Source organism: Coenobita brevimanus, chromosome 55, assembly GCF_032717465.1.
Source record: "Coenobita brevimanus isolate Jiangsu-jjx chromosome 55, ASM3271746v2, whole genome shotgun sequence".
Classification (NCBI taxonomy): domain Eukaryota; kingdom Metazoa; phylum Arthropoda; class Malacostraca; order Decapoda; family Coenobitidae; genus Coenobita; species Coenobita brevimanus.
The window spans coordinates 17,246,838-17,258,814 of record NC_137008.1 but is presented as its reverse complement, the minus strand read 5'-3'; the positions used below and the strand labels follow the sequence as shown (position 1 = coordinate 17,258,814).

Genomic DNA, 11,977 nt, shown 5'->3' with positions numbered 1-11,977 from the left:
GTGTGTGTGATAAGGAATAACATTATTCCCATATCACACACACACACACACACACACACACACACACACACACACACACACACACACACACTTCCCAACAGCCCCATTCCCACTGTTGTTACTCTCGACTTCTCATTTTCAGTCCTGACCATAGTTTCATTCCAGAAATTTTGATTAGACACTAAAACTTCTTCATGCAAGTCACCCGCAGCTGCCATACTAAGATCTTTGTACCGTCCATTTTCCTTCCATGTGCCACTCTCCATTCATGTTGCAAATTTACCACTCTGTTGTATCACTACATCTAAGTACTTGAACTCTGTCACCTGTTCAAGTCTTTTTCCATTCATTGCAACATCACACTGCAATCACTCTGTCAGACATCGCTTTGCTGTTTTTTACATTTACTTGCAAGGCACGACTCTGACAGATATCTGTTAACTCTTGACAAATCTACCAAGCTCTTTTCCACAGCACTGCATCATCCTTGTACGTCAATCTTGTGTCTACTTGGCCGGATGCCACTGGGCGACACACAGCGCTCTGCCAGTCGATGAGACTACAGCGCGTGCTACGGTTTCCTGGTATCGAGCAAAGGGAGCAAAAGTTAGAGGTGGAGTGGTCGCAGCACTCCTGTGTTTGTAAACAAGGACAGGCTTTCTTTTTAACCACATATTTCAGAAGCGCCAATTATTGGCTTTCTCTCGCCTATGCGGATGTAAAATTTCACCATTCATTGTGATGAGTACTTAATCATTACTGAATACATACGAGTAGGCCATACCACGTTGAGTACACCGCTTCCCGTTCGATCAGCGAAGTTAAGCAACGTTGGGTCTAGATAGTACTTGGATGGGTGACCGCCTGGGAACACCAGATGCTGTTGGCATCCCTACGTGTCAAGTGGGGTTGGTGGAGGATTAGTGCCCCTCCCTGTAAAACAATTAACTCTAAGCCCTTGGACACCCCGTTTGGGATACATGGCGTCTGGCAATGAATGAAAAAACGAAGGTTAACTGACGTAAGAATGTAGTCACTGCACACAAGAATGAAAGCCTACAAGTAATTTTCGACCATGGTTGTACTTCCTGGTCATGATCGTTCTGCTTCTTCTTTTTTCAGTGCTGCATTTCTGACTGCAGAAGCATCCACGACATCTATTAATAGATCGTCGATGATTTTTTTATCATTTAGTGCATGGTCAGCCATTCTGAATGTTTTGGTTGTTCTCCAATCAACTGATGAAGGATGTACCTGACCAAGCTTTTTTTTTTTTTTTTTTTTGCTAGCTCTGCAGCCCACGGTATTGCCAAGTAGACGCAAGACAGATTTTGAGATACTTAGCTTTCATATTTCATTACAAACGCCATCCCTCTCTCCATTACACATCTTTTACCTCTCTCTCATAACCCCATATGCTATATATATATAAATCTATCTATCTATCTATCTATCCATCTATCTATCTATCTATCTATCTATATATATATGTATATATATAGATAGATAGATAGATAGATAGATAGATAGATAGATAGATGGATAGATAGATAGATAGATAGATTTATCTATCTGTCTACCTATCTATCAATCTATCTATACAGTATATATATATATATATATATATATATATATATATATATATATATATATACATCTCTCTCTCTCTCTCTCTCTCTCTCTCTCTCTATTTATATATATATATATATATATATATATATATATATATATATATATATATATATATATATATATATATATATATATATACTGTATATACTCTATATGTTACCATTTGGCCGGGAATCGAACCCAGGGCTCTCAGGCAGGCAGCAGTCCACTCTGCCACTACCAGGTAAATGTTATCTCACATTGTCACAATCTTGTAACTAATGTCCCTTTGCCCCCGCTGTAGGCCTGGGGAGGGTGAAATAACCCACTGGCACCCACGCAAGTAGATGCTTTTTAATCTCTCCCAAGCACTTACAGCAAGTTAGAATGGTAATACATTGGATGTTTCCTGCGTAAAGTACAGTTTCTCTCTTCATTCTGACTTGCCGTAAATACTTAGGATAGATTAAAAAGAATCTACTTGCCCGAGTGCCAGGGGGTTATCTCACCCTCATCAGGCTCACAGTGGAGGCAAAGGACGTTGGTTACAAGTTTGTGACAATGTAAGAAGGGGATTGCTACCTGGCCCTCACCTGAGAGTTCCGTGTTCGATTTCCGGCATAATGATAATATATTGGACGATTTTTCACGTGTAAAGTACAGGTTTCAATCTATACACACGCTCACACTGAACTACCATGGGGATACCACACAACATCGTCTCACGCCAACACTGATCTTAAAACATTCACTTAGTTGTTCACCTATCTTTCAACTTGCTTCACTGGATCATAAAAACTCTTAATGACACTGGAGTGCCTCATTGGTAATATATGATACAAACATCTTATACCACCATTAATGCCATCCTGTTTTTCATTCATTAGGTCTTTTAATAAATTCCTAAATTTTTCTATGATAATTTATCCATATACCTCTCCTACAACCCTCAAAGAAACATAAACCACAAAATTTTTTGCACTCACCTTGGTCACTTGTATGCTTAAACAGGGACACAGTGACGGCCTTTTACCACTTCAATAGTACAGTTTCGCTTATCAAAATGTCTCACATATCTAACAAAAAATTCGTTCAATCCTCTCCTCTGCACTTAATCTCTGTCAACATCTTTTCAGCAAATGCTGCCTTCCCATTTTTCAGCCGCATCACAACATTCTGCAGTGTCACATTCCCTGGCACTGCAATGCTTTTCTGCACACTGCTCTTATCACACCCATTCATCTACCTCTCAACATATGCTATCTATCTGCTCCATACTTCACTTCCATTGGTTAGCATTCTGTCCCTTTCATCCCTCACATTTTAACATTTCTTTCTACCAAGTCAATATTTTGCTCCCCTTTCCAGAGTAGTCTCCTATTTTCAGGGCAATTTGCATTCGTTTTTCTTCCAAGATCATCATTTACCCCCTTCTTTTTCTTCTATACTAGTCTCATCTCATGCCTCATCTCAGTGTAATGTTCTCGTCTCTTCTTTCACTTCAACCCCCTTTCCTCTCTCAAATTTCGCCACTTCTTTTCTTCCACCATTCTTTAAATCTCTTAACCTCACAAAGCTGCACATTTTTTCTTCGACACCAAACACTGCTTAGGCTTTCCTAACTAAACAGTTACATTTTGCATCCTTCATTCACTTCAGTTCCTCCTGTACTTAAACCTTGCATTTATCTGCCAGCATTTTGTATCTCCACTTCCAATCTTTCTTTCTAATTCTCTCTCTCTCTCTCTCTCTCTCTCTCTCTCTCTCTCTCTCTCTCTCTCTCCTTACTTTGGCATATCACAGTCTATAATTAGATAGGCTTCCATGTTGTTCTTTCACAACAGATGTCTCCATGCCTAAGACTGGAAGACGTGGGAGACTAAGTCTAATTTTTTCTTTATTTATTTATTTATTTTTGCTCTATGACTAATGAGCGAGGAAGTATATCGCGGATGGAAGTACCCTAGAGCAGTGTCGTCAATCTTTTTATGGATTCTGGTATCGTTGAGTCAAATAGACCCGGTAGGAAAATAAAATAAAAAACAAAATTTCTAATGATAATTTACTGACAATATAAAATACACATAAACTTTGAAGTTCACTTAGCCTACTGAAACAAAAAAAACAAAAAAAGAAAGAAAATGAAAAGGGAACATCTCTCTGTAAAAATTTACATTATGCAGTTTTTTTGGATAAACAAATCACTTAGACATTTATGCCATAAAAACTATTTACCCCAAGTGGTTAATATTCACATCATCAGTCATTCTTACCACCTGCTGCCTGGTGACTGATTTACAGCCAGCCTTCAGTGCTTTGATCTGTAGGACAACATGACAAAAAAGGACATAAATCTTGGGGATAGAAAACGATTTTTTTTTTACCTACGCATTTTTCCAGTGCAGTAAACCCCATATAATGGCTACTAAATTATACTTATTGGTTCTAATTTTCTAAAGAGTGAGGGAAGATAATTTAAAATGCAGTATAGTATATACTGTAAATTATTTTATATAGGGCTAAGAAATAACAGACATCACGACACCTCCCAGTAACAATGGCTGCCTCACAAAGCACCAACACACACATACTTATCATATTTCACATAACTCGAAATTATCATATAATTTTCCAATTTCACTACTGGCACAAGAAGATATATCACCCCTCAAAATGGTATCACTGGGTCTAATAGACCCAGACAACATAAAAACACAACGATGGAATTGGAGCAGAGTTGCACACCCAACCTTGGCAGTGTCACAGTGGAAGGGAGACAGAATGGGATGGCAGTGCTACCAACGTAACCTCATAAAACAAAGAAATGGCAGGCATCGTCGGGTCAGAGACCCAACGATACCTTTCTAAGGATAAGAAAAAAAAATAAGGGGGTGGGGGGTGCTGGGCAAATAAACATGGCGGTGAAAGGAGTACATGTTAGTGAGTCTGAAGGTGGGAGGTGGCATGGAAGGCCAAGAAGAAGGTTATTAGAGATGGTAAATATATATGTGTGAGAAAAAGAAGCATTGGGACTGACGAGACCAGGGAAATGACAGGGGATCCAACTGGTTGGATGAATTGTGTAGCCAGAAATTTAAGACAAGGGTCTGTCATCTCTTATTTTAAGTTTACAATAATAAGACTGATTCTGTCTGGTAGGTACTTATGGAGTTAAATGTGGAAAAGTGCACCTGTGAGGTGGAGGTAGGATTCCAAGGGCCTGAATGGTGAATGAATACGTCTGTGGCCAAACTAATTGAACATGCCGTTAATTTGTTCTAGCACTATCTTAGTCTTTACTTTTCCATTATTTTTGGATCCTACCTTACGCCACGTTAAAGTGGAAACAAGAGGAGGGATGATGATGACGATGATATATTGAAACTCCAAAAGTAGGAGAGTTAGACTGACTGACAAGTAATAGCAAAATGAGTTAATGGGTTAATATAGAACATTAAATCGTCCCCAAAAAATAATCAGGTAAAAGAAGTAAAGATGGTCTGGGAAGGTACTATAAAAGAAAAGCGTAAGACACTATAATATTACAACAAATCATGAGAGGAACTGATTGTACTGATTACACCAGCACAAACGATAATGCTACGAGTGAAATATTTTGCCAGATGTCTGTTTGTCAGTCTTTCTATCTGTCCAGTAAAGAGTGAAGAAAACAACTTCATCCATTTTGGACCAGACTTGATGGAGAGGATGAAGATTTTTCCAGGAGCTGGATTTTTGCTTTGTAAAAAAGAAAAAAAAAAGAAAGATAAGGCCAGAAGGCAATGTCAAGTTAAACAGCTCTGATCCTATTTAGACCAAAGGGCTAGGATGAGGTTGTTTGAATTTGAGGAAAGTCAGTCAGAAGTTAAGGTTATAGGTCTGAGTACACATTGGACCCTATAAACCAATGAGGTTTGAACCGGTCTGAACTAAACCTGGTGGACGTTTTGATGATCGAAAAGATTCGATTTTGAGAAGAGGTCAAAGATCAAGATCACTTGATATATCAACTTGAAGTTTTAGTTTGATTTGGTGGAAGGATTGGTGCAAAGCCTGAGGGGTTAGCAAATATGAAATAAATCGATGATAAGTATAACTGGTCTAATGCCAAGGTCACAAGGCAAAGTTTTATATACCACCCTTACACCACTTGCACGGCGCAAGTGTCACACTCGCTGGGCGCTCCACTTTGTCAAACTGTATTCTCAACACTAGAGAAAATACATGACATATCAAGGTAGTACTGGCTTAGAGGATATTCCAGTGCATCTTCTAGGACTCTAGGTGATTCTTATGTGCATGAAAACGATAAAGCATTATACTATGTGTGTGTGTGTGTGTGTGTGGTCTCCTATGCTGACATGATCTGGACTACCATGGCCTATCCTTGGACCCTCCGACACAGGGGGGGTTTCAGAGGCAACCACAGCGGTAATGAAGGATTGCCTTATTTTTACTAGTTGTCCGTAATAAAATCCTCTCATGCATGCAGAATTTATATCCTGTTATAACTGCAATCCTTAACTAAAACCCAACCCACTTACCCGTCACAGACCGATACAGCTTTGGTTACCTTAATCCTTTCGCTGGTTTAGATTGGATTACAAACTAGAGAGGCACTTAGTGGAATGCATCTCTCCGACAAGGGCAACGTAATATCCAAACCACTCTTCATAATGGGCTACGGTTTCTCATCACTGATTTGGGTTTCGCAGAAAGTATTGCGATCCTGATTGGTCCCAAAGTTTATCGATCATTCCCTGGGACATGGGCTATCTACCCACCAAAGTTGGTTCAAATCTCTATTTTAGTTTTTGAGGTATCTTGCTAAAAGACAAACAAACAAACTGGAGTGAAAACAGTCTCCTTGTCGGAGAGAAATTGTATGATAGTCGAGACCAAGCGAGTTATTTATGCTGCAGATAAACTCTCTGTGTTACAGGCTACTGGTTACCATCATCAAGTTAAGCTGAAATTATTGCAGTGATGCACTAATATAGTTAGTATGAGTCCTATAACTCTCCTGTACTGAAGTAATATTCAGTTAATTATACTTCTTGCTTTCCACAGACAGATGTTGTCGATCCCTTCAGTCCAGTGATTTTTCTGTTTTTGTCTCCAGACAGTTTTATTGATTTACAACTAGCTTTTCGATTTGGAAGGGGTAGATATATCATTCATTACCCTTTTAGTGTTGTGGTGCTCTTAAAAGCTGAACACAATCGTTTGAATATAGCAGATTTGAATTGCAAAATTAAGTCCAAGGAGTGAAGGAATTAAGTGCTGGAGTGTTATTATTGGCCTTAAAAGTTAACTGCAATGCAGCTGTTGATTTAATAATAGTAACCATTTTTTTCTCGAGTTATATTCTGTAAACCCCTTCAGTCCCATGACATAATTAGTATACATTGTCTTCTTGCTATCTGCACATGATTTTTTTCATCCATCCATCCATAATTCAATCCCACGTTGCCCCAGGAGGAGCGTAGGAGCCCGGGACTAGGCAAGTTGGCCCTGACATTTAAGATGAGAGTGACCAGCCTCACTCATCCCTGAGTGGCATAATGTGAGCAATAAACCCCAGCCAACCCTTGGATATAAACCTTCACCAGCTCAGTCCGACTGGAACACTGTAATTACCCATTAAACCACCAGGCTGTTTTTCAAACCGGGAGAGAGACTATAGCCAACACTACATGTCTCCCCTAAACTGAAAAAATCATCACCACCACCACCACCACCACCACCACCTTTATCATCATTATTATTAGCAGCAGCAGTTGGAGTGGGACAGGGTCCAGAAAACAAGGAAAGAGAAAACACAAAAGAGGGATCACTTATTATAATCATGTCCAGTCACATGAAGAAAACATTAATTTACTCACCATTCAAGTCCCCAGAACCCTGCCTCTCTCTCACAGGTCTAACAATCTGCTCCTTCTGTGTAACCCTAAAATCACTGTGCCCTTGTTGTTAAGTTCCCGATGTTCAACAATGCATTCACCATACAATAAATAATTCCTGGCAGCCTTAGACTGTCATCTCTTATCACAAACTGTCGTATTGTAGATAACAGAGAACGCCTCTAAGCGTCTCTTCCTTTCCAGTGTGTAAGTTACTGATGCAAAGTATGTCCATATGAAAAAAACAAAAGAGGAATACAAGCTAATATGCTAAGAAACGCACTATAGATTATTACGAATTCTCCTAGGCCAGTCAGTACTTGATGGAAGGTTTGAGGACCAGCCACACACAAAAAAAAAATCTATAGTTTTTTTTAGAACAATAGGTGAAAGGTCAAGGACAAAGAGCTAGGTCAAAGATGAACATAAACACATTTTAACCGAACATCAAACATGTTGGAAGGGTTGAGGGTAAGGCAGGAAAAAAGGATCCAATTCTAAGAAAAATCAAAGGCCAACATCACATGACAAGGATCCATGTGTCTGCAGTTAAAATACAAGGAGGTGGATTCACTAACAGCCACTGAGTAACAGCATGCTGCAACATCGCAGGAAGACCCACCAACTCTCTATTTAGCTCCTTTCCGAGTCTCTTTTGCAGTGACCAGGGAGTTTGGTAGGGAAAATCTGTTTGACCAATTAGCAGCCATCAATCTATCACGTGACTGAAATTAAACAGAAGCACACACAACCCCAAACTACCCCCTTCCTCTTTTTCCTCCTTTCCCCCTCCTCCTCTCCATGCCTCTCTCCACAAAACAAGTACATACTGCACATAAATACATACATACATATGCACGTACACACGTAATTCCATACACACTTTAGTACAAAGGTTCCAAAATGGACTTAAGGATTTTTAGATGTAAAGATTATATCATGCAGTTAACCCTTTTGGAAATGATGGCGCAAAATTGCATCATACCAGAGTTGGTGTGAAAAGTGCTTGATGACATGATTAGCGTCATTATCAGTTTTGGGCATAAGAGATACCAATTAGGCAATTTTGGACAAAACTAATTACCAAAAATTAAGTTTTAGCATGAATTGCAACAAACCTTGATGCGTCATGGGGGAAGATGTCTATTTCAAAGCCAACACTCTCAAATGGTCAGTGTTCTCTCGGCTTTTGGTAGAGTTCGAGGTGGGTGGCACACAATTTTTGGCAATTTACTCGAAAATTATTGGTCTTATCGAAATTCCAAAAACACCACATGAAAACTTGTGAAATTCTGTATATATATATATATATATATATATATATATATATATATATATATATATATATATATATATATATATATATATATATATATATATTGTTACTTCGCCATCCTACACTGCCACAGGCTCCAACAGTAATAGTTCAGTATAGGAAAGACATTGCCCTGTGAGTTGTTGAGTTGTTCTTCCTATGGTCAGCCTTTCAGTGCGCAACAACGAGATCAGCTCAGGCACTGTCACTGGCTTCTTATGTTTGGTGTCATAATTTTCCAAGTAATTATACTCAATGCTTGCCAACTACACTTCACTGTTTGCACAAGTACCAATCTGCACTGACACTGATCTGATCTGACACTGAACTCAGACTGAACTGAGAAACTCCTCTAGTCTCTTCCCCAACCTTAAATAAGCTTTCTATATACTAGCATGATCTACTACATTCTCGGAGAAGGAACAGTTACCAACTTGGAGAAATCCAAAATATCCAGAGGTCTTACTCAAAATTATTAGCCTACAAACTGAGATAAAATTACATAATTTAACAGTCACATAAATAAAACATTACAGAAGAAAAGAGCACAAAAATCAATGTACAACTTACAAAATACATCCGCTCACAAATAGCAGGCTAACTAGCAACTCCGACACGTAATTGAAAAATATGAGAAGTACTGAGAACCTTCCAGTACTTCCTATTCAGCACATCCTGCTTCTCAACACTACGCCCTCCCTAGTCCTTTGTAATCCCTCCAAAACCACAAAGTGTGTACAAATATAACCCTTAATCCAAAATAACATTTAATCATACACAAAATAATCCATCCACTTATAAGGTCTTCTCCTATGCCACTTCCGATGACGTCCCTGCTCCTCCACACAGTCCACTCCTCCTGGAATATCTTGGTCCTCCTCCTGATGCACTTCTTCTCTTGTGAAACTGTCACCATCCTCTTATACTTCAGATCCTTGGTCCTCCTCAACATCCTTGGCCGTGGGAAAACACGATTCGTTGGAGACATCCTAGCTGTACTCTCCTGGCCCATGGTACTGCCACAGATAATTCACATGTACCATCTTTGGGCGAGACTTCCTTCCTCCTGAAATCTGGTACATTACGTCTGATAGGCAGTCCAGCATGGTGTAAGGCACGTCCCATGGGCTCAGCATCTTAGGTGACTGTCCCTTCTTCCTCTGAGGACTGTATAACCAAACTTTGTCACCATCCTTGAAGCTCACTTCACTTGCAATGGCATCATACTTGCATTTCATCACTTTGCCTGAAAGCTTCAGAGCTTCATGCTCTTGATGATGTACCTCAGGCAGTTTTTCCTGAAGATGCTTCACATAACTGGAGGTGTCTGTAGGCAGCTCTTCACCAAGTGGTCTTCCCATTAACATGTCAACCGGTAAACATAACGCGTAGCCCAGCATCAGTTTTGCAGGGATGTAGCCATTAGATTCATGGGATGCAGACCGATATACCATTAGCCATACAGGCAATTTCTGGTCCCATTCCATTTGTCCATCTATACAGTACCTGGCCAGTTCTTGCCTAAGGGTCCAGTTGAATTTCTCCACCATCTCATCTGACTGCAGGCTGAGTGGGGTTGTCCCTGTCTTCTTAATCCACAGTAAACTGCAGCACCAACGAAACACAACAGACTCAAAGTTTCTACCTTGGTCTGAATGTAGCTCTTGTGGTATCTTAAAATGACAAAAAAACTGGTCAACCAACACCTGAGCAACAGTTGCAGCCTCGTGATTGGGGATGGCATAGGCTTCTGGCCACTTTGTGAAGCAGTCCATGGCGACACATGTATACCAGCTTCCTCTTTCAGTGAGTGGCAGAGTTCCTGCAATAACCACCGTGACTCTTTCCATTGGTACACCCACTTGGTATTGCTGGAGAGGGATGCAACCACGTGTCTTGGGTCCCTTCTTGGTGCAGTATACATCACAGGCCCGACACCACTTTTCATCATCCTGCTGCATGCCAGTCCAGTAGAACCTCTGTCGCAGCCAACTTAGAAAATGTTTTCTTCAATCACAGATGCCCACTAGTGATCTGGTTATGGGACTCATCATCTTCAGAACCGCCAGTTGCCAATACTTGCTGAGGCCAATGGATGTCATCCATTGATGCTCAAGTAGTCCATTGTTCAAACAAAGAAGGTCCCACTGACTCCAGTAGCTATTAGTCATAGGGCTCAATCTGGAAACCTCTTCCCCAGATAGTCGCACTGTATTACACTGCAGCCACTCTAACACTGGTTATAAATGTGCATCCTCCATCTGCATCCTCTTCAGGTCTTCTTCAGCTGACATTTCTTGCTATGACCTTTTTTACTACACTGCCAGCACTCTGAGTCACAAGGCCAAAGGCTCAGGCTGTCAGCATTGCCATGTACCTGCCTAGGACAGTGGTGCACCTCATAGTTGTGCTAGTCCAGCTTTCTGAGCCAATGTGCCAGTTGTTCTTCCTGATTCTTTATCATCTTCAGCCACTTGAGTGCTGCATTGTCCATCCTGATGATGAGCTAGGACCCATACAATTTAGGATGTAAGCAATCAAGGCTCTTCATCACCGCCAAGAGCTCCTTATGGGTCTCACAGTAGTTCCGCTCCAGTAGGCTGAGCTTCTTCCTGTAATACACCATCACATACACCATTTGGTCTTTCTTCTGTTATGTGACTCCATCAATACCATGGTCAGTAGCATTACAGTCCAGAATGAATGGCTGACTCTGATCTGTGTATGAGAATACTGGCGAGCTTGCCAATGCATGCTTGAGTTCATCGAAGGCCTTCTGAGTCACTGTAGTCCACGTAAACTTCTACCTCTTCCCCAACACCTCGTGCAGAGGTGCGACTATCATGGTAGTAGGTACACAAACCCAGGAAACTCCGTAGCTCCTTCACACAAGTTGGAACCGGCCGGTATTTCACAGCTGCCACCTTCTCTGGATCAGTACGAATGCCACCCTCGCCTACAATGTGTTCCAGGTACTTTGCTTCCTTCTGGAACAAGTAGTACTTCTTGCTGCACAGCTTGAGGTGCACTGCTCAGATTATGTTGAACACCTCTGACAGCCTCTCCAGTTCCTTGTCGAAAGTCTGTCCAAACACAATTACATTGTCCAGATAGATGAGAGCTGTCTGCCAGTGTAGACCTTCCAGTA

General features: G+C 40.6%; 1 pseudogene; it reads left to right on the top strand.

Annotated features, from left to right (window-relative positions):
* Positions 1-769: 769 nt before the first annotated feature.
* Positions 770-889, top strand: LOC145401472 (5S ribosomal RNA; annotated as a pseudogene).
* Positions 890-11,977: the final 11,088 nt, after the last annotated feature.